This window comes from Chroicocephalus ridibundus, chromosome 18, assembly GCF_963924245.1.
Source record: "Chroicocephalus ridibundus chromosome 18, bChrRid1.1, whole genome shotgun sequence".
In the NCBI taxonomy this organism is placed as follows: Eukaryota; Metazoa; Chordata; class Aves; order Charadriiformes; family Laridae; genus Chroicocephalus; species Chroicocephalus ridibundus.
In genome coordinates this window covers 4,725,712-4,746,290 of record NC_086301.1, presented here as the reverse complement: position 1 = coordinate 4,746,290, position 20,579 = coordinate 4,725,712, and the positions used below count along the sequence as shown (strand labels likewise).

The 20,579-nt window shown below is 41.2% G+C and overlaps 1 long non-coding RNA gene across 1 annotated transcript in view; it reads left to right on the top strand.

Moving 5' to 3' along the window:
- LOC134525074 (uncharacterized) overlaps positions 1-20,158 on the top strand; it is a 28,618-nt gene extending 8,460 nt beyond the window's left edge. Inside the window, exon 3 of the long non-coding RNA XR_010073682.1 lies at positions 19,987-20,158. This is a non-coding gene — a long non-coding RNA (uncharacterized LOC134525074). The remainder of the gene's footprint in view (positions 1-19,986) is intronic.
- Positions 20,159-20,579: the final 421 nt, after the last annotated feature.

The following is a 20,579-nucleotide window of genomic DNA, read 5'->3' as shown; positions in this document are numbered from 1 at the left end:
GGAGGAAGCTCACTCTAAGCTTTTGCACAGTGTTTCTATGGAAACTGTCAGCTCTCCAGCTGGTTCTCCAAAGGGCACAAGCTGTGGGTGCCTCTGAGTGATTGTTCTGTTCACATGCTTCTGAACCTTATCCCTGGACACCAGCAGATCTCTGAAATGGTTTCCTAGGTGACTGCATTTTCCATGCTGTGGATGGTAATTGGCATGTTAGCAATGCTAAGCAGTGCTTCCTGTACCTCTGGCTGCTGTTGATGAAGTATCTGCTAAAATCTTGGGGCCATAGGTCCCTGTCTGGAGTATTTTCTTCCTAATGGAAGTTTTTAATGTCTGTAGAACTTGTTGGAGATGTGTTGAAAAAGTTCTCCTTATGAATGAGGACTTAAATTAAGGAATTACTTCAACATGTCCTGAAAAACAAGACACTTCATTAGGGAATCAGTTGTAAGTTTTCCTCACTGTGAGGGTGGTAAGGCACTGGAGCAGGTTGCCCAGAGAAGCTGTGGATGTCCCATCACTGGAAGTGTTCAGGGCCAGGTTGGTAAAAAGAAAGTGCAAAGACATCTCTTTACACTATATAGCAACAGTTTAGAGAGGTGGAGTATATAGCTCAAATTACTGAGCTGACTGATACCTTCATTTTAATGACTATGGCTAGTCAAGTGCTTATTGACTCTTTATTAAGCTTTTTCAGCATGTTTGAAAGTGACACCACCTCCTCCTAGAACAGCCACTAATTTAATGCTGTGCTGTTGTTTGGGTATTGTCTGGGAAAGGAAAAGTGGGAGGGTGCAAAGCATGTCAGCTGCTGAATTGGAAAACACAGGTGGTCTTCAGAGATTTGCCAACAACACATACAGGTGAAGCTGAATGTTTTATTTGTAGGTCTCCCCACATGACAGTGTTCCCATGACTTCCCTAAGAGGTTACTGAGCATTTGAGATATGAGATGAACAGAAGCTGCAATGAGAAAGAATGAAGGCAGCATATCTGGTTACTTCATGAAAGACTATGGCGTTTGTCCAGGCAACCCCAAGAGGTCTGTTGTAATTCATGTAAGCCTATGTCTTATCTGGTTGAAGTGCCTGAGGGCAGTTTGATCAGGATGTTTCCTTCCTTCTGCAGTGCACTAGAGAGTTCCAGTCTGTCGTTTCTGTCTGCAAGGGTGCTGCATGTCCATGGTCTGGTGCTGAACAGGAGCAGAGCTTCTTGGTGTGAGATGAATCTGACAAAAAAAAGGAATGGCTGTAATACATGTTGCAGGACTGCCAAATGTCTGTAACCAGTCTGCATGAACACTATCCTGGAATACTTTTCCCACTAATGCTAGGGTGAAGTGTGGAAACCACATTGCTGTATGGGATGTGGTGTACCAGCTCATAACTATTTTGAATTTTTAAAACAAATGAACAAACTGGGCTAGATGATTTTGGTGGAGTGATCTTGAGTTAGACTACTGAGGTGATAGGGCTTTGCAGTGGGAGTTGTAAGAGATTGGAATACTCTTAAAAAAGTAGTTATGGAAAAGCTGTATACATTTTAACAAACTGAGTTCTGTTGTTAAAAATGGGGAAATGACTTAATTAGGTAGAAATGCAAGTTCCCTAAATTCAGTGGATGAGCTTTAAAATGGATCACAGTTTGTATTAAAGGATATTGCTTTATAGCAATCAGTGTGCAGTCCTGTTGAAATCTCTATTGACTTTCTGTGGGGTGCTGTCTATAAAAGGCTTAAGATGACAAAGTGAAATGTTCCTTGTAGCTCCTGTATGGAATTGCAGTATAGAGGGTCTTTGGACAAGTGCTTAAGTGCTGGGAACTGAGGTTATTCATTAGCTAGTAGAAAATGCTGAGTGCTTGGCCCAGCCCCTTACTAGCTATAAATCTATATTTGAGTCACATACTTGGTATTACCAGTGATAATGAATAAGGGTGCAGGGTTCTCAATTGAGAACTGAAGTAGTCTTACAGCTACTGGGCATTGGACTGGAGAATGGGTTTGTAACTTCTGTGAATTTACAGAGGCCACCTCAGTGCCATCCAATGTTTTCTACTCTATATGAAGAAAGAATCAGTTACCTGTGGGAGCTGAGGGGCAGCTTCTGTATCTTGGACATTGTGGCAGACTGTAGGAATTGCTCCATCAAATTCTTCCCTATGGTGAAATCTCCTTCCTGTTTCCCCCTGCTGAAGGCAGGCAGGGGAATATGTTGATGTACTGGCTGTGAATACCAGGTTCACAAACAAGTGGAGCCTCTTGCTCAAGGTGTACTTCTGCAGGGGAAGAAGCCTAACCTTTTTGAAAAAGTGATCATTTTTCTAAGGTTTAAGATTATTTTTGAATGTTCTTCTGTTACTCATGCAATTCCAGGCTTAACTGCTAAAACAATATATTATGAAGAACACTTTTGAGGGTGCTGTGTTTGGAATGGACCTTTCTTCAAAACCATTGGGAGCCACCTCTGGAAAGTGTAGTTTTATGGTAACTGGCTTTCTGATGCTCAGTAAGAGCCCTAGGAGAAATTGAAGGGCTACCATTCTGCATTGCAGGATTTTGACAGCAGGGTGAGATGAGGTGTCTAATCTTTTGTCACATCTTGCTTCAAAGCCTTCATAAGAGGTGCTTGTGCAATGGTTATGAACTAGATAACTTCTCACTTGGATGCAGTTAATAATGATGACCCTTAGTGACAAATGGGAAAAGTCAGACACTGACACTGAGTTTATTCCTGTAGAGTTCCACAAAACTTGTGTTAATCCAATCAGGCTTGCCCCTTGCATTCCTTGACTTCATTGTGCAGTAGATGTTCATGCTTCGCATGGGTATAAATGAATATGTGAGTGTGCAGGGAGTTAGCTGTTAAACCTGGGGCAGGGAAGGGTATGTTTGTTGGTTTTGTGTAAGTGGGACTCTTGCATGGAGGGAGGACTGTCCTTCTGCCTTTTACTGGCTCTGAGAAAGTTTAGTACTGGCAGGGCCCATTAATTTTTAATTTAGTCCTCTCTATGCTGCACTGCTATTGTGGTTTATGAGGACATCATGCTGAAATGAAGGCCTGTAAAACAGAATTTTAAAGTTTGAAAAAGGCACAGTCATTATACATAATATGCATGCTGAAGTAGAAATGAGTGGGTATTTATAGTACAACTAATATTAATTGTTGTTTTTATTATGATGTCATCCTTATAGGTCAATGGAAAAGTAAGATACAATGGAAGCCAGAAATCCCCAGACAATAAATTAACATAATACAAAATGTTAAAACGTGCTGAATTTCTACTGCTGGTTTTGTGTTTAAAATGGTTTCTTGCACATTGTTGATACGGCTTGGTATTATTGTGAGGAAGGGTATCACTCAGTACCACTACTATAGAAGCCTATGTACTTCATCAAAGTCAGAGCTAGGAGGTCCAGCTCTGTTAAAAAACCTTCTGGAAAACAACACCTTTTGGTTAGTAGCGTGGTGGTTAATCTGTGAAGTTCTTCTAGGTTTGTACAGGTATATACTAAAAAGTGCTAAAAGGTGGTACCCTAGCCTCTTTGCCATAAGTTGGCAGGGATTTTGGGTAAGGCAAGGGAGATGAGCAGCCGGCTTCTGTGGTTTGGGGACAGGAGTAATTCTGGGCTGTAAGTGTTGCATTAGAGTAAGTCGGTAGCTCAGACTTTCAGGCCTGTGGCTTAAAGCATACTGGACTACAGAGAGAAGTGGAATGGATTTTGGTCTAAAGCATGGCTGGGCTACAGGAAGCACAGTAGCAAACCTCTTGTAATCTTGCTAGAGATAATATAATGCCTTCTAGCTATTCTTACCTCTAAGGGACTGAATTGCAAAAGCTTTTTTAAAGGATCTGTGAGCTGAGTGGAAGGAATCTGTGGTGTAGGGGAGAAGAATATTTTACTGTCCTTATTTGATATGGTTTAGGTCCTTGATGCTGTCTGCTTGAGAGGGCAGCAGATAGTGTTGCAAATGCAGCTGGGCTCTAAATAGCTGTTGCTGAAGTAGCTTTGACACTGAGGTATTTACTTTTTGACCACTTCTGAATGTTGCTTGCTCTCTGCAGTTCATCTGTTGTTCATCTTGGACTCAGGCTCTTCTGTAAATGTGGTGTTTTAACTTTGTTGGATTTGGATTGTAGTAGGGTAATTTGGGTTGGAAGGGACCGCAGGAGGTTTGTAGTCCAAATGCCTGCTCAAAACTTTGTAGAGACTTCGGGATTAACCTTAATTGTCTGAGGAGAAACCTTGAACAGGAATTGGCTGTGAGAAACTGCTTTGTGATGAGACTTCACTGTTGCTTATACTTTGTCAAGGTTATTGGCAATATCAAGATCTTTCTGCTGTCTGCTAACCTTTATGTAGCACAAATTTCTCAAAGGGGTATTTGTGATTTGAGGGGAAACTGACAGCAAAATAATTGCTTGGATTCTATTGAGCTTTGGGGAAGAAAGCTGTGTAAGATCGGGAGGAAAATCTCTACAGTCCTTGGAGCCATTGTGTGCCTGCTTGCTGTAGGATGCATGAGAGAGGGATTAATGAATTCCTTAGAAGCAATGTCTAAGACATTGCTTCCCCTGAAATCTCCTCCTGAGTTTATAGCTTCCTAAAAGCTAAAATTCTGACATTACCCTACAATGGACCCATCAGATGCCTCTGCTGTCTGCATTTAAGCAGCACAGGCAGGGAGTGCTTGCCTGTTACAGGCAATTACTGTTGCAGCTTTCCTTGCTCTGCTCTGGGTATTTCATCTAGAGCTATGTTTGAGCTGTTTGCATGGAGATGGAGGCTCAACTGTTTCTTAAATCAGGTAATGATTATGCTTTGATTGGCTGAAGAGAAGGGCTAATGGGTTAAGTTGTACTTTGCGTACCTAGAAACTCACAAGGTGAAACTGATTGATTTGGACCTGGTGACATTTTTCAGGACTTCATCTTCTTGTGCAGAATGTGTAAGCTGGGAAACAGATTGTATTGAAACTTAACTATTGAGCTGATCAGTTTTTTTCATCTGAAGATCTTCAGTTTATATCAGATCTAGAACAAGGTTGGGGTTTGTTTTTTCTGCCTCAACTTGACAAAATAGTTGAGTGGGGAATTCTGAGGTGTTGGAAACAATGCTTTAGAACTGGCTTACATGTTTGTAGGCAGACTGAAGAAGTAACATACCTTGTGGCAAGACCTTGTCTGTCCTGTGCATTACCTGAAGAGCTAAGCGTAAGGACCAGCTCCAGCTAACTTGCTCTTGTTCTTGAAAAGGTTGCTGCCAGAGAGGGTGGCTGATTTGGAAGGCAACTGCAGCATCTTAAATACCTGAAGCTTCCCTCCCTCAAAAAAAAACACCACAGAAAGATAATGAAAAGTTGATGAAGCACAGGAGGAAGTTTCTAGTCAGCAGACTGCAGTGGTGGTGAATCGGATTTTCACAGCTCACTGACCTCTTAAGTGTTTAATAAATCCAAGAGATCTGTTCCAAGGATAAGATGGCCCTGGTATCTAACCAGAGAGACTCTACCTGTTGTCATCTTTCTTAAAACTGACCCTGCACAGCAGGACCAATTACTCAGCTAACAAAGTGGAGATGAGTGTCTCCTTTTGTGCTGTCCTGTCAGCTGAGATGAAGGTTTTGTGGTTGCCATGGCAATATTGCTTCAGATACTGATAGCAAGAGTGGTTGTGATTAAGTGGCTGAGGATTGGGTATGTAGGTTTTTCTCCTCCTTTTTTAATAGATTTTCTTGGTTAATCATGTGACCTTGCATTGACAGATTGAGGAATAGGCTTCTCAGCAGGCTTGGATGCTGTGATTACTTGCTGTGGTAAATTGGCAAGTTGAAAATGCAGTAGATCCCAAAGACACATTTGGTAAATGAGTTGCTGTGCTGCATGAGATAGCTGTGCATAAATATTGGAAGCTAAAAAACCCCCTGTCTTCCAGGCTGCAGTGCAGGGGATGAACATCTTGGGCTTTCCTATAAGCCTGTGTTTTAAGCTGTTGTACCTCCTCTGTGCAGGTGACACTACTGTTTTGTTTTTCAGCCTAAGGATTCATCTGCCTTGCTCCTTAAGCAATTGCTACTTGCCACAGAGTTGTAGATCTAAGCAAATGAAGTTACGAAGCTGAGACTCCTGCCAGGAATGGGTAACTGGGGAGCTGATATAATCAGACAATTGATGTCCTAATCAGCTAGCTGGTGGCAGGAGGCCCAGTTGGCACCTCAGAAGTGATCTTGAGATGGAGCTGCTCACTTCTCCAGCTAGGAGACTCCTGATGGAGTGTGTCTGTGTGCTTTATATTTTGGAGAAGTTGGCTGCTTGGCCCTCTGGCTGATGACCAGTATTTGAAGTTGAGTCCTGCTTCAGCTTGGTAATTGAAATAGACTGGACTAAAAGACAAGTCTAAAGTTCTTGCTTTCACAGCCTGGCTGTCTGTGTACAACTATGAAAAGTCTGTAAATTTATCTTCTGTCTAGTTAATTTGCATATATGAACAATTCAGTAAAATTTGAGACAAGTGGGGACAACTTAAAGTGAGGCCTTGATGCAGGAGGTTCAAGACTGGCAGCCAACCTCATTCGTTGATACTAACTTGTTCAGGGATCTTGAGAAAATTGTATTCCAGCTTCTTGCCTTGGTTTGCTTATTCAGTATTAAAAATACTGACTGACCTTGGATGGCTTAAGTATTTTTAATATGTTACAAACTAGGGAAGATTAAAAAGATGATGTTTTTTCTGATTGTCCTGGTGTTACATATAACTAGATTGTCCTAAACCAGGATTATTTTCTTCCCACAGAATGGGCATATCTTCTGTAATTTTGTTCTTTCTGTTTGCCCTGTCAGGCCAGTGATTGATGACCATCTCTTGTTTGAGCCTTTGTTTTCCTGTGGCTCAGTAGTTATGGATCAGAACAAAGCTACCTGAACTCCTGTGTTCTGGCTAAGCTCCAGCTGAATTCTGAGAACAGGCTCCAGTTCTGTAGGACTGGATCCAAAGAGACTTATTAACTTCTGCAGGAAATGGCATTTGTGCCCTTCAGTGATGTGAAATGTAGCTTAGTATAGCTGTGTGAGGGCATGCACCTTGAATGACAGCAGGCAAGATACTGATTTGCATACAGAAGGCAAAAGCCTTTTCACAGTGAGGATAATGCATTGTAAAACAGTTACAATAACATTCACTGCAGCCATGAAAACAATTTTACAGCAGATTAAACACACTTAGGAAAAAGGGAAAAGATGAGTGAGAAAGCAATACCAACACTAAATTAGGGTTTAGTCAGCAGCAGAAAGAACATAAGAGAAAATGAGAAAATGTTCCAACTGTCCTACTGCTTAGGTTTTTTTCCAGGCCAACTCTATTCCGTGTTGTTGGGGTACTGTTTGAATTGAGAAGCTTTACTGCTTTCTAAGACTATGCTTGTTAGTGAAAAACACTAGAACTGAAATGGGCATTAACTTAAACAGTGCTTAGAGGGCAAGTCAGTTGTGTTGTTCTTAGACAAATAGTTGTTCAGTGGATTTGGTCTTTGTTCTGTCATGTAAAATAACCTGGGAGTGCTTGAGAGTATTGGAATCTGTTGAGCAAAATGCCCTCTTTAGACATACTTCAGTAGATTGCTTAAACTGTCACCAGTATTGTGATGTATCTGAGGTGCATTAGTTAAGTGTGTTGTTCAGAGGCTGGTTTGGAATAGCTGTCAGGCTGAATGCTGTTTGTGTTGGTGTGCCACAGAAGTTCAGGCATATGCGAGTTCTGATCCGGACATGGTAGTCAGTGGTTACAGACTGCAGGAACAAGTGTGTCTGGTGCTCAAAGCCACTGTAACCTCAGACTCTGGTTTCCTGGATGATGCTTCAAGCACTGTTTTCCACTCTAGTGGCTGAACCACATAAGAAGCAGGGCCCTGTAGTGCTAGTGGAACAACTGCTCAGGTGATGGAGGCTGATGCTTTGCTGAAGGCTTTGAGCAAGTCCCTGCAGTAGGTTAAATTTGGGAGGTCAAACACATTTGCTTCAGCTGCTTGACTGTGTCCATAAAACTTCCATTAATGAGCAGGCAGTTGCTTCTTGACTTTACATGTGTGTGATGGTTGATTGTGCAGGATTATCTCTGCAGCACATAGATACCTGCTAAAGAGTAATCTTGTTAGAAGTGAAATCTCATCTGATCGTTAAACATGGTGTGCTTACACCCCACTTGTCAGCTCTGCTTAATTCAGCATGCAGGTCTCTGTCAGAACTTCTATTGATTCATTGGGATTGCTTGCCATCTTTGTAGATATTAATCTTGTATGTCTGACAAGCTACTGTGCTATTTCAGAAGAAGCTGAGTCGGTCATAAATGCCACAGGCTATGGTGTCTAGTTGACTTTGTGTAGATGTCCTGACTCTTCTCCTGTGAGCCTTCTCAGGTGTGTATTGGTACCACTGCAGTGTTCCACAACAGCTCACATATGACTGCTTGCTCATGAATAGGTTTAGGACAGCTCTGTTGTTTCACACTTAGGCTGGTGACAGTGAATGGGGATTTCTCTTTGGTTTGTATCCTGCAAGTAGGTAACTTTGTGGAACAAGGGTCTGGATTTTGTGTTACAGTGAAGGTCTGGCCATGATGTGTTAAAGCAAACAGGCAACTTGTGTGTCTGCAGGCTGGTGTAATGACTGTCTCAAATGACATGTTTTGTGTGCCTTGGAAAGATGGTTAATATCTTGGTGGTTGGAGGAAGGTGTTTCATAGGTGAAAACAGCCAGTATGAGGTAAATGAGATGGAGTCTGTAAGGTAGCTCACCGTAAAGTGTCAGTTGGGTTGGTGTAGAGTGAGCGTGTCCTGTGGGGATTCAGCTCACTTGAAGCATGTGATTGGTGTGATCTATCTTGCCAAATGGAGTTAATGAGCTCCTGTTAGTCAAGCTGGTATCTCTCAACAGTTGCTTTAAAGGGAACTTTGCTAGTGATGCCTGTATCAATTTTTCTAGTTCAATTAACTGATTAAGGTGCGTGCTCTGGCTGTGCAAAGCAGAGGTGTAGCCCTTTTTAAAAAAAAACCCACTGTTTCTGTAGCTCTTGAACCTTTCATACCTGTTCAGAGAACAGGCTCCTGTCCCTGTATGGTGCTGCTTTTCAGAAGGACTGCTTAGAACAGTTTGGATATACATCAGTGCTGTCAAATTCCTAAGTGAAGCTAGGGTATGGGAGAGTACCTGTGCAAGACCTTATTTTGGAAACTTGCTTGTGTGTTTGTGAATGGAGTGAATGTCAAAGGACAAAAGGTAAAAGGTTCTCTGAGATGCAAGAAGGTGCATCCCTTTCAAGTGTAGAGGAGATGTACTCCTTGCTGTAAACACATTGGTTTGCAACTGCATAGGGTACAACATGTCAGTGTTAATCAGCAGATGTGCTCTTCTGTGACAGGGCTGTTTCTGTCTCGATATTTGCATGCATTTATTTGAGGATGTCTGTAATGGAATATTACAAAAATCTAACTCTTGAAGGATGAGAGGAGGTTAAATGAAAGTCAAGAAGTTGATTCTATCTAGATCTTGTGGGGTTTTCCAATCTGGCAGATTCATTACTTTCAGAAATGATAACTGATTGAAGAGGTGATGGGAAGAGCGATTTAGATTGTGTCCTTTACTTGTCAGCAAATAATGCTGCATACAGCTGTGAGGAGTTAAATGAGTGCATCTGACACTATCAGTAGCTCTCCTATTTGACTTTTCAATGAGAGCTACCACTTGTACTTTCTTTACACATATGTTTCAGGAAAATTTCAATTATAACCTGTCTCTTGGTAGAAAGAGGTACTGGTGGAATGTGTACAGTGAGTGCTTATGGATAAGGAAGGCTAGTGGTACAACTTATGTGGTAAATCTTACTGCAGACACCTATCCCTGCAGTCATTTAAGAAACTGGCATGGTGCAATATTCTGATACATTAATCATGCTTCTATATGGCAAAGAGTTTTATGAAGTATGGTTTGAACTGTATCTCAAAGCAAATGCATATGTAATTCCCAGTGGAATGTGTTTATCAGGTTGTCCGTCAATCAGTGTGCAAGTATGCTGTTAGGTCTGGGTAGGCTCAGTTGTAGACAGTGGCAGCAGGAAATTTAGTGCCTCCAACTCAACTGGTGAGTGTCCATGATGTTGTATGACTTTATTCTAACAGAGGCCACTTAACTTCTTCGCAGTTCACTTTGCTTTTCTAGTGTACTCTTCTTGTCCCTGTCTAGCCTTGCTGGGTGTGTTTTACCTGCCAGGTCTTACAAATTTAATTTGTGTGGGACTAGACTCTTAATCTTCACATGCTAGTGCAGGTATGCTGAGCTTCATGTAAGGTGTGGTAAAAGCCCTTTCCTGCCTGCCTTTGGCCTGTTGAGTGTAGTTAGGAGCTTAGATGCAATCCTGAAAACCGCACTGTAGTCATGAAGGGCTGATGGGACTTGCACTGGAGCTGGTACCTTTGATCTTGTCTGAATGTTCCAGCTCCTTTATATGGAACTTGTCTCCCTACTCTTCTAAAAAGTCGTATTTCTGTGGTGGTGCTGTGAGACTGACTAATAGGTAGGGCTGAAGTATTTTTCAAGACTCTCTATGGGAATAGTTCTCAGCAATCAACAGATAGAGATCGTATTTTGGTTGATTTCCTTATGAAATAAAATGCGTAGTATCTTGTGCTCAGTATTTTGAGGGTGTAAAACTTGTTTGCAATGCATGGAGCTTCTTATGTTACATGTGCAGTTGTACTTTAGCAATGTTTATGGACTGAATATTAATGGAGAAGTAGCTTTGGATAGTAGATGGCATAGAGTACAAAACACTGTCAGGCTTTGGAGGTGTATGCGTGGGACAGTTTTTTTTCCAGAGGCCAAAACAAGAAATCGTAGAGTTCTGGATTCTGTCAGCCTATTAAATTGTCCAGAATTTGGGGTAGATGCTACATCAGTGCAGTTCGGCAGAAAATTTTGTCATTAGTCTTAGTAGCCTCACATGAAATGAGCCCCCTAGCAAACTATACCTTCTACTGGATTTTGAGATACATCTGTTCATTGAAGTGTGATTGCTGGGAACATGGCACTTGCATAGTAAATTGGAGGTCTGTGTTAAGGGTTGCAGATTCAAATCTGCATTGTAGAGCTCTTACAAAGTAGAAATACTGACAGACAGGGCAGCAACAGGTGAGAAAAAGTTTGGCTGTTAAGGTCTGTATGTGCCTTTTTGTTCATCTCTCACAGGCTGCATGTCTCTTGGGAGGAGGGGACAAGGAACTAAAAAGCAATGGTTCCTCTGCCTTCCTGAGTCTCCAGAGCAGCTTCACATGGGAGAAGAGTTGGCTGTTGCTGCTTGCATTGTGCTTTATTTATGACAATGCTGTTACTGTGGCAGGTGTGCAGATGGACTCTGCCTTGGGGCATCTGAATAGGAATAGTTACCTGAGGAAGAAGGGCCTCCATCTTTTCAGGAGTGCTCTGCTGAGCAATGAATGCTATCCTTACTACAGGGGAGGCTCTCTACTCTTATCTGAATGGAATACCAAAGTGCTTTGCTACTGCATAATTCATTAACTGAGATGAAGAGAAAGGGACAGGGAGGTGCATTTTGTAAGTTGGGGATGGAAAGGGGATATCTTGCTCTGCATGGCAGTACTAAGGCCCTTGAGAGGGAACACTGACTTAATGGCAAATGTGCCTTTAGCTTTTTTAAATGAGATGCTGAAACTTCAGTTCCTGGAAAAAAAACCTACCTGGTGAATATTTCATGGTCTGGCTTGCCTTATGTTGAAGCCTGGATCCCCTATGATGAGGAGAGTGCTGCCTGGACTGCATTCTGCTGGAGCCTGCTCCTCAGGATAGTTCCTTAGCTTGTCTTTGAGGTGCATTGCCCGGATTTCCCCAGCTTTGTCTGAAGCAAGGTGGCATACTGAAGGTGATTTAATATTTAATACCTCTTCCCTGCTGCCTTTGGATGCTGTTAGCACAGTGTGGATTAAGGAGAGGGTGGCGGAATACCAGGAATATATAAGAAGCAGTTCTCTTGCACTTGGGAGTCTTTCCAAACCATAACAGTTGGATTTTAGCAGAAAAGAAGCATTTATGCTTACATTTAAGTAGAGTTGCAACCTTAAGACCAGAAAGCAGTGAAGATGGAACTAATGTCAGCAAATACTCTCCTGAGGCACTGCTGAAATGCAGACACAAGTCTGCTCTATTGCCAATATAACTTTCTGCAGTAATAGGATATTTTTAAGTCTCTCACTCAAGTTACTGATCCAGTTTAAGTCTGTTTAGCTCAACGAGATCTTGTACAGTCCCAGTGCATGATAAGGCAGCTGGCAGCTTTGATGTTCAATGTTGGTACGGCTTTCTTTTAAAATACACTTGCAGTAGAAAGAGTATTTTGAAGAGAGGGCTGTTAGTATTATGCTAATTACTATTTGCCATTGCTCACACAAGAGAAGGGAAACAGGCAGGGTGGGTATGTGCATCTGCCCTTTTGAATAAGGAAAGGCTCAGAAGTGAACAATTGGGCAGGAGGAATGTGAAACGTCTTGCTAGTTGCAAGTTAAATGTATGAAAGAACATAAAACTATCGTGTAGTAGCACTTTTAAGGCTTGCTTTCATTACCAGAAGCTGGCTGTAGATTTACTGTAATGTGGGTGATTGGAGGACAGGGTGCAGTAAAGTGGCTGTGTAACTTTGCATGACATAAGCCATAAGGCACAGAGCTGTTACAGTTATGTGATTGGTTGTAGCAATAGGATGTGGAAATGATGACATGAAATGCAAGAAATATATTCATCTAGCCCTAAAAGGTGGTCTAAGCTGCTTTTAGTTGATAGCATCTTTGAGCATTGGATGTGGCTTGATATCTTCTGGAATTTTGTCACTTACCAATCTCTTCAGACCTCTTTGGAAACCATTCTGCCTTTCACAGCATTATTTGGTAAATTTTGCAGTTATGTGTAATAGGTAAGAGTGACTGTGTGTAGTAATGCTGTGTAGTGTCAGGGGCACTTACTTTTCTTATCTTTTAGTCTGCTGCCTGATATCTTAATGAGCTATGTCCTAGTTTGCTTCCTGTGGAATTAAATTCCCCCATTTACCTTGCACGTACAATCTGTGATCTTGACAGGTGCCTGTTAGATCCCTGTTAATGAATTGTTCTCCTATTTTTCCTAGAGAAGTTTAGATTCTGTCTGTCTTGTTTAGCATGGGCTCTTTCAATGAAATGACCAGAAATGAGAACATTTGAAGGGAAACATGGTTAATGGTATTATTCAAATGTAAACAAATAACAAAAGCACACATCTCTCTAGCCTTTCTGCGTATTTGAATTATGTGCAAAGGTACCAAGACACCAAATACCAGAAAAATGAGGATGGAATTTTGGGGATGGGAGCAGAGACCAAGAGGGTCTGTGCTGGTGGCTTGTTCCAGCATGGCAAAGAAAACTGTACTTTGGCCACACGTGACTGGAAAGTAGCTTTCTCTTTAATACAACGTAGCTTTGTTGTAGTTGGTGAGCCTGAGATGTTTGGCAGAGCTGAGGGGGATTTATTTACATGCAATTTTATTTTCAGACTTTACTATTTTGACACCTCTTGGCAACTTTCCTAAGTGCTTAAACTGCACATTACTGTGAAGGATGTTTTAAAGCAGCTACATGTTTAAATTGGGTAAGGCTTATTTACTGTTTGACTTCTGGCTCTGACAGCATTTATTTCTCTAAACGATTTCTGCTAAATGAGTTATTTTTCAGTTAGATTGAGCAGGTTCCTGCACTTGCGTCGTCTTTTCCATTTGCATTTTCTTTCCTTTTTCTGTCAGTGTCAATCATGCAGCTCCCTGGGTAAAGGATGATTTTAGAAGTCAAATGTTGCTTGACACAGTGTGTGTGTGATAGGAGGGCAGAAAACCAAAGAAGGCTGAGGAAAGTGTTGCAGCATTTAGCTATTGACTGACACAGGCAGCTGAATGAGAAGAACAATTGTATTTCATCTTACCCTTTGTTTTCTAAAGAGTGAGAATGTATTGATGAAGCAGAGGAGCCAGGTGTGGGTCCAAATAATGGTGTCTCTAGAAAGAGGCTTTAGGGTGCCATGATTAATAGCTCCAATGCAGTGGGATTTTACATACCTGAAATCCTTACTGCACATAAACGGTACCCCTGAAAACAATTGGGTCAACAGAGGTTCTTAGACTTCACTTGGGGAGCTGATGGCATGTGCATTTTGAGCTTCTGACTCCTTGTGCTTTCTGGTGTGCAGTGCCTTTCTGCTGTTGTAAAGTAGTTTCCTTTGCACTTCATGAACTGAATTCCTCTAGTCTTGATTCACCAAGACTTGTGTTGCTTAGCCCAAGTAGAAATGTACACCTAGTAAGTCATATTTGTTAAACAGATGAAATAAACCAGACTTTAGTTCTCTGTACTGTATGTGAGACCTGGCTAAGTAAATTGCTCACTTGTACCTACATACCAAATATTTCCAAATGCTAAGTGAAAAATACTGCATATCTAACAAGAGAGTCTCTTAGGTCAGGGTAAGAAAGAGGCTTGGAGTTGGTGAGTGGCAATTGTGAGAATTCCCCTCTTAGACCTCCCAGTTGAAAGGGAATTCTGGTCTAGACTTATGTTGACCAGCTTGTGAGGCCAAGTCAGAGCAGCACCAGCTACTCCTTTACTCCTCTTGAGTTTCTGTAGTGTAAGGAGCTCTTTCCATTAATGAGCTGCCTGGTGTCAGGACAGGCAGTAGACAACCCAAAGAGTTAAAACTTGCCTGGTTCTGGGTGCAGACAGTGCCTGGGCATTTGCAGCTGCTGAAGGAAGACCTCATAGGTAGAACTCTCTCCTGTACTTCCATTTTTTTGCTTGTTCTTGTGACATTTAGTCTTGTACAGTTCTTAAAAATGCTGGTTTTGCTGTTGCCCACAAAGCTGTAATACTACCTACCTGTGTAGGGCTCCTTGCTTATTTGCTTGGGGTCTGTGTTGGTTCTAGTGACAGAGTTCTGTGAGACCTCAGTCAAGTTAGCTGTCCATGAGGACTCTGGCAACCTTCTTGGCATTCATGCCTTCTGAGATGTGCTGTTCTTGTGGTTAGTCTGTGTTGGTCTTGGCCTGGCCTCTCAGCTGACCTCTTGATTTATTTTTTTAGCCTCATTTCTTCTAACTGATTCTTTGCAGTATTCCTGATCCCTAATCTTTGGGGCATCTTACTGGTTCTGAACAGTTGCCCACTTTTCCTGACCTGCAACCTTGCTGGTTCTTCCAATATGTGTATGATTCTGTTGGGACCTGTTTCACTGGGCTGCGCTGTTCAGGCTGTGAATTTTGGTCTGCTAAAGAGCCAGATGAACTTGGACTCCTTGCTTTTTTGGTTACTTTGCAGTCATGTAAGTTGAAAGCAAATGTCTTTTAAAAAAAGTCTGGACAGGAAGTGAAGGATATCCTTGCTTTTCTTCCTCTGAGAAGAGGGGGACTGGCAGGGGAGTTGAGCATATTCAGCTGAATGTTCTGAGCTAAATGCTTCTTTACAAAATATTTGAGTAGGAGGGGAGGGGGACTTTATGAAAGATAATCCAGGGTGGCTTTCTCTGTCTGATGTCTCCTGCTTTTGTCCCATGTGGAGTCAAGGAGTATACTAGTCTTAATTTTAAGACTCTTCAATTCCTAGGCAGTATTTCTAGGTTTCATGGCTTCAGTGGCTGTTGGACAAAAGAAATCACTTCACCTCCTCAGTTTTTGTATCTGTCTCTTAAAGAGTTATAAGATATTGGTGGTGAGCTTACGTATTTCTACTACAGAAGAGCAGTGAAGAGGCATATAATCCCAGATCCTCTTGCTATGTTAGTGATGCTAAAATTGTAGGCTTTGGTTGTCTTTGCTGAAAACAGTCTGTCTTGGTTTATATCTGTCCTAAGGATGGGCGGTTTATGGGCTCTTTTAGCCATTTAGGCTATAACTTTGGCTTGCCTCTGTAAGACTTCTTAGCAGAAGAATAGTTAAACTCAAGTTTTGAGCTAGGAAAACTGCTCCTTCAGTAATTGTAAGTTTGCTTCCAAACAATCAATAACAAATGTCATAAAGTACCAATGTATTCAGAGAATTAATTGGAGATACTTAAGATAAATTAATAATGAATGTTCAAGTGATAGTTCCTTTTTAACTTCGCAAGAATATTAAAACAAAGTAAGCATCAGAGGAATTATGGTAAAGCAGGCAAACTGTGTGAGGAAAATTAGGTATGCAAACTAGAGAACTGCATAAATCTGCATGTTATTAATTGGAGGAGAGTTCCTGAAATAATCACATGAGCTGAATATTAAGTATAATAAACACAAAAATGAAATTAAGAGGTGCTATGTGGGGGGGAAAGATGGTGCAGTGTATGGGAGGGAACTATTGCAGGCATTCCTTCAAAGGACTGCAGATTTTCATGGGGGCTGATAATGTAAGTGTGTAATATTTCAAATGTATACTGTTTCCTGTATATGCAAGAAGAACTACTCAAAGGCTATAATAACCAGAGCAAGTAACTTTATTAGAAACCTTTGTAATTATCCAGCTATTGTATTTTACCTCCTACAACCCAATGTTTGTCCTGAGGAATTTCAGTTTAGAAGCAAGCAAGTAAATTATATTCTAGCTTGCTTTTGTGCATACTGAGAACAGTTTCAGGACATGCTGCAAATGTTATTCCTGCTGACTTTTTGGAAGTAGTATTCAGGTGCTTAAAGCACTCCTAAGGGTTTGGTGAAGAAGGGCCTTACTAAATTTTCTGAATAAGAAAAAAAAATTTATTAAGTCTACCTATTTGAGACAATGTGGATAGTACATTTTACAGAGGATCTCCTCTTGAAGTTCATGATGATCAGAGGACTACAGTGTGTTAAGTAATTTTGATAAACCAGTTATTAGGCCTGGATGTATAATATTTGCAGTTTCATCTCAGGGCTTTGGTAGAATTGTCAGAGGTAGGATAGCTGATGTACAGCCTACGTTCTGCAGCCTTCATATGTGATTTATTTTACATGATGACATCAGGTATCCTGGAAATACTTGAGAACATAGTTGATAGTTGGCAAAACTATAAGATACACAGTTTGGCAAATCTTAAATAGTGGCTCCTAAATGAGTTGTGAAAGTGATTTGTCAGTTGTTACTGCAGTGAAGTTGTTTGAGATCTCTGCTTTTCATCAGACTAGCTGAGGAGTTGTTCCTGCATCTTCTCTTCATATCTTTCCTTTCTTCCTCCTTAAGGCACAAGGGTGTTCGCTGAGATGCTCAAGGACTTGGATTTATTTCCAGCACATCAATTTGTGGTAAACCTGCATTATTTATAAGGTAGCATCTTCCAATTTATCATTAGCAAATAGTGTAGCAGAGGCACATTATGAGGTATCCAATAGTGAAACTATTGTGCGTAGAATTACTTCCAGCTTGCTATTGTTAGTAAGAGTCTGAAGTTGGTCCTGCTTTAATTCTTGTGCAATGAAGTTAGGTGAGGGTTTAGCCTGGCCCTCCGGAAATTCAGCAGAAGTGTTCTGTATTACTGCTACAATCAGAATGACTGTGGAGATGAGAAGAGAGCTTCAGGATTAGTGACTGTGCTGAACTTGGTCCCCAATATTTACACTGCAACAGGCAGCTGTTTTCAGCTTGAATCTTGCTGTGTCCTATGCATATGAATGTAGGATCTGGACTCCTGTAGAATGGGAGCTGTCAAGTAGTAGGTGTTAGGCTCACGCACAGCAATCAGGGAATTTATAAAGGGTAGGAAATACTTTGCTCTTAAACACTTATGGAAGCTTGCAGTGGAGCCTTGCCCTGTGCCTTAATGATGAGGCAGGATCTTCAGCTGTGGGGATAAAAGGCTGTTGTATACTGAGGAGGTATCTAGTTACTGTAATTACTCTTCCTGTTTTACAGGGAGATAGTAGTTCTCGTGCTTAGGGGTCTGTCTTCCTCTGAAATGCTGGGAAGGCTGGGAGATGGCCATCTAAGATAATGATTTGTACCAAGGTCTTCCATGCATCCAAGGCCAAAATTCTCTCCAGAGTGCCAGGAAAGTCTGGAGGGAGTTGTCCCATGCGTGCTTTCAGTGTTAGGATGCTAAGCCCTGTTGGTTCTGTCTGGCTTGTAGAAAAGCATCCTGTGAGCATCTGAACTGTCTTAGTATCTGTATTGTCAGCTGCAGGGGAGGAGGCTGAGTGTCACACCTTCAGATAAAATTCTAATATCCTAAAAGTATAAAAATAGTCTGTAGCTGTTGTGTTGTTCCTTTTTTGCAGAAAAGCATTGGATGAAGCAGTAAGGACACAGGACTAAATCAGAGGTTTCTTGATTAATAGCATTATCTCCTTTTCTTGATGTTAATGTATTAGGTTGCACAGCTTGCCTGTCTCAATGTTCAGACTGTAATTGTCACAATGAATATAAAAGCTATTTAAGGGAGTATAGTGCAGCAAAGTACACAGCAAATGCCTGACTTCTGTGGTCATTCATAACAGGTATTAAATCTCAGCATAGTATGTTTTTTTCCAATTAGGTTTGAAGTATCACTTTCATTCTTCAAGCATGTATCTGAAAACTAAACTTGTTAAATAAATGGCTTGACTGAACTGTTTGGGGAAATCTTTTTGGCTTTATGCATTTCCCTGGAAAAATTGCTTTTGTGAGAAATATTATAATTGATTAAACAGGAAATTAATGTGTGGGTATGTTATAGTAAGTGTGAAGAGATGAAGTTTCTGCTGTCTCACATTTCATTATCAGCTTGAAATATGGAAGTGTTAAGATATTAAAGAAAGTGACATCAGGATTGGTGAACAGGCTTCAGGGAGGGTGGGGAATACAGATGGGAAAGAATCCAAAAGGGACCCTTCTGATTAGCATCATTCAGTCTTGTACTTGCTCTCCCCTTTTCTTTTAGCATTGTCTGGCTGCTTATATCCATATTCACTGATGTGAAACTTAAAGTGCTTCCCTTGGATGCAGACCCTCACTTTCTCCAATTGCAATGAGCAAAAAAGCAAATGACTCGGTAGTTTATTGGCTAAATTTCACTACTTGTTTTGCATTTGCAAATTGACTGTTACAACACTGTCAGATTTATTGCTGCCTTGATTTTAATAGTTCAGAGTGGTTAATCCTGCCTGCCTATTGCTCCATCTACTCAAAGTCAAACAGCTTTGGAGTAGCATGTTAAAAGCAGCAGCTTTCAAAGTTCAGGTTAAAAAGGGCTGGTTATTTATGCAGGGAGAAGACTATAATTGGACATCTTGTTGAACAGTGACTCCTCCTCTTTAATGAAACTACTGGAGACTACAAATGGAAAGAATTTGGAATACCTTTTGAAAAAAAATCCCATTTGAAAAAATCTTTGCTAGTAATAGAATTGTTCTTCCTGGGAAAGCTTTATATTCATCCAGTAGGAATGGCAGCACTAGCTGAGGTAAGTCATGTTTCTGCAGGCTCATGAGAGCTACCTGACATCTTTTGAGTCAAGTTTTCACCAACCTTACTAGACCCAGCCCTGTTTTGCTTTTACTTCTAGCACACCACGGCATGGGTTGTGTTAATACCATTTTCTGAGGTTTGCAAGTTGCTTCTGTGTCACTCAGTAAAATGTAAAAAGCATGCAAAAATGAGGATGGGCATGTCCAGATGTAGGGAGAGAAGACAGTGCTAAGTGTGCAAAAGGGCTGAAGGAGTACCAGAACAAAAACAGATGACCTGGTAACCAGCTGATAGTGCTGTCAAGTCATGTGCATATCAGCCATATCTAGTTGCTGGTTGTTCATGACAGTCTTAGATAAATGTCCCTCTCCAAGGGGCTGTGCATCACTGGTGGCACCTAGCAGCTGGTGTTGTATAACCAAGACAGAAATAATGAAAAGCTTTACCCCGTAAGTTCAGAACGATCCATAAAATGCAACTGCAAAGATGACTGCCTGTCATCTTCAGTGATTCATTTTGCTCTCTGATTTCCAGGCATTCAAAATAATGCAAAGGTGCTACAGCAGAAGTTGAGCTATCATCATGCTGGCAACACAGCTTTGAGAAGACACCTCCTATTCTTCCTTTAAAGGCCATGCACCTGCAACCTTACTGTACAGTTTCCTGACTGAATGAAGGCATACTGCTGCAGCAGAAAAACTTCTGGAGGAGTTGAAATGTAAGAGGTAAAATATGCTATGCAACAGCATGGATTTGTGAATTGAATGTTAGAAGCTCAGGTGTGCTCTCCATGTGCCCTAATTCTTGACCAGTGGCAGTAAGAGTAGTTGAGTGGGGTTTTTTTTCCAAGTGTGATGCTTTTATACAGTCTTAAGAACTAGGTAGTTAAGAATGTCAAGACTGTACTTGAACCTATGATACTTTCCTGCTGCGCAATCAGAATTGTACAGCTGGAAGTCTTAAGAGTTGCTTTGGTTTTCCCAAGAAAAAGTCTGTTTGTGTTCTGGGGAATTGCATTTCCTTACATTTTTAAAAAAGGTGAGGTGCCATGCTACCCATTTGTGAGATAATTGGCTTCTCTTGTGGCTCCACTTTGACACTGGGTTGTTATGGCAAGGCTTAACCTT